At 44.4% G+C, this 2,500-nt stretch overlaps 1 protein-coding gene across 2 annotated transcripts in view; it reads left to right on the top strand.

Moving 5' to 3' along the window:
- LOC143281989 (death-associated protein kinase 1-like) overlaps positions 1-2,500 on the top strand; it is a 207,700-nt gene that overhangs the window by 117,185 nt on the left and 88,015 nt on the right. The gene's annotated exons all lie outside the window — the stretch shown is intronic.

Below are 2,500 nucleotides of genomic sequence, written 5' to 3' on the forward strand. Positions count from 1 at the left end.
AGCGCTTGGAGCAAAATTGTTTGATTAGGCGCTACATAGATAAACTTGTTATTTATAAAGTCCGCTGTACTGTCTTCTCTTAGGCGCTATATAGATAAACTTGTTATTTATGAAGTCCGCTGTACTGTCTTCTATTAGGCGCTATATAGATAAACTTGTTATTTATAAAGTCCGCTGTACTGTCTTCACTTTTTTTTCTCTTACCAAAATATTGTAAATAAAACAATAGAAACCTTAATTGACTGGGTTCTATATGCACTTGGCCTGCATGAGAATCTTTTTATCCCTGTTATCTCCCTTTATCCACATTCCTCCATTACAGCTGAAATCATCACCCATTACCACCCGGTCTGTTATTTTTGGGCGCCGTGAACAGGAGAAACACCCATACCTTAACCTAAGATTTAAACTGTCACACACAGACTATATGTACACACAGGAATATGACATCAGCAAAGAGAACTGTCCTTTATAGAGGTACTTAACATCAAGTCAGTGCTAATTATGCTTCCAATTAGCACAGAGGTAAATAAAAGGTACGATGGGAACAAACCAGGACACTTCCTCAAAACAGGAAGTTCCGGATCTTTCCGGATACGCATAATTTGACACGTGCACACAGCAGCAATGACAGAAGCAGAACGGCCTAGCTTCTGTGGAGGCATTGAGTCACGCTCTGGGTTATCTTTAGCTGTTGTAACAAAGATGACGGGCGCAATAGCCGAGTGGTTAAAGCGTTGGACTTTCAGTCTGAGGGTCATGGGTTCGAATCTCGTTAACGGCGCCTGGTGGGTAAAGGGTGGAGATTTTTCCGATCTCCCAGGTCAACATATGTGCAGACCTGATTGTGCTTCGTGTGTTTTCGCAAGCAGAAGATCAAAAATACGCATGTTAAAGATCCTGTAATCCATGTCAGCGTTCGGTGGGCTATGGAGACAAGAACATACCCAGCATGCTCACCCCCGAAAACGGAGTATGGCTGCATACATGACGGGGTAAAAACGGTCATACACGTAAAAGCCCACCCGTGTACATACGAGTGAACGAAGAAGTAACGATGACCACATTCTGACGTGCGGATTTTATATTTTCTGAGTTGTGAGTTATTTAAGTGTGATGCTTCTTATTTGTTTAGTATTGTTTACTATTTTTGTATTTTTTGATCTTTTGTTGTTGAGAATTCGAAGTACCGAACAGCTTACATTTGTTCGGAACTGAAGCGCCCAGGTGGCTTTTGTTGAACGTGCACCTGAAAACCCTTCCGTTCGCAAGAAGAAGAGAACACTAACAGCCTGTGCATTGTTTTCAAGGCCGTGGCTGAAACCGTGCCGGGCTGAAAGCCAGCACTTCCTTCCCGTTTTGACGGAGCACTCATTCTGCTTGCTTGCATGCACCAGTTTTGTTCGGTTCGGTTTCCTGGTACAGCGGAGGTTCAGAAGTGGCGCAGTCGCTGTGAACCTTGCTGACTGACTGGCGTTGTTCGTTCTGTGGGGGGTGTCATGAAGAGTTTGTTCCCCCTTTAACCCGGTCACTGTACCCCACTCCCCTCTAGATCTGTTGCCGGGTTCCTTGGTTATTCCTCCCGGTGGTGGCCATTGCATCGGTTGAGATTAGTGTCCGCCGTCAAGCCTGATTACTGCTACTACTGATAATAATAAGTTTATATAGCGCCCAATCAAATTATTTTGCGCTAAGCGCGTTACAATTACAATAGTTCCAGTTAACTCTCTCCATACGAACGGCGAAAGAGACGACGTTAACAGCGTTTCACCCCAGTTACCATCATCAAAATATTGCTAGCGGAAGGCTCTTATGCTGAAGAGGTGAATGTTGACAAAGAATACCACAATTCTGACGACGGAAGCTAAAGGTTGGGTCATTCAGACACCCACTGAACATCCGAGGGGTCTGTGTAGAGGAGAAGAGAGGACTGGCCGTACTGAGTGAGTTAAAAATATAGATAGATAGAAAGAACTTTGTACCTCGAGAACATGCAGGCTGGTCCAGGTGAGGAAGCAAACATGACGAATTATGACAAGACATTGTATCAAAGCCTAAATACTAAACTCCATGTCCAAAGTAAACTAGTCAAACTATAAGTAAAGATTATAAACAAGCTGAGGCCCGTAAAAGTGACTGGAGAAGGGTATTAGAGCGACAGGCTGAAGGCGAAAATTAATGATAATTCTAGGATGGAGTGATGGCCTAGAGTAACGCGTCCGCCTAGGAAGCGAGAGAATCTGAGCGCGCTGGTTCGAATCATGGCTCAGCCGCCGATATGTTCTCCCACTCCACTAGACCTTGAGTGGTGGTCTGGACGCTAGTCATTCGGATGAGACAATAAACCGAGGTCCCGTGTGCAGCATGCACTTAGCGCACGTAAAAGAACCCACGGCAACAAAAGGGTTGTTCCTGGCAAAATTCTGTAGAAAAATCCAATTCGATAGGAAAAACAAATAACACTGCACGCAGGAAAAAATACCAAAAAAAGGGGTGGCGC

Source organism: Babylonia areolata, chromosome 5 (genome assembly GCF_041734735.1).
Source record: "Babylonia areolata isolate BAREFJ2019XMU chromosome 5, ASM4173473v1, whole genome shotgun sequence".
Classification (NCBI taxonomy): domain Eukaryota; kingdom Metazoa; phylum Mollusca; class Gastropoda; order Neogastropoda; family Buccinidae; genus Babylonia; species Babylonia areolata.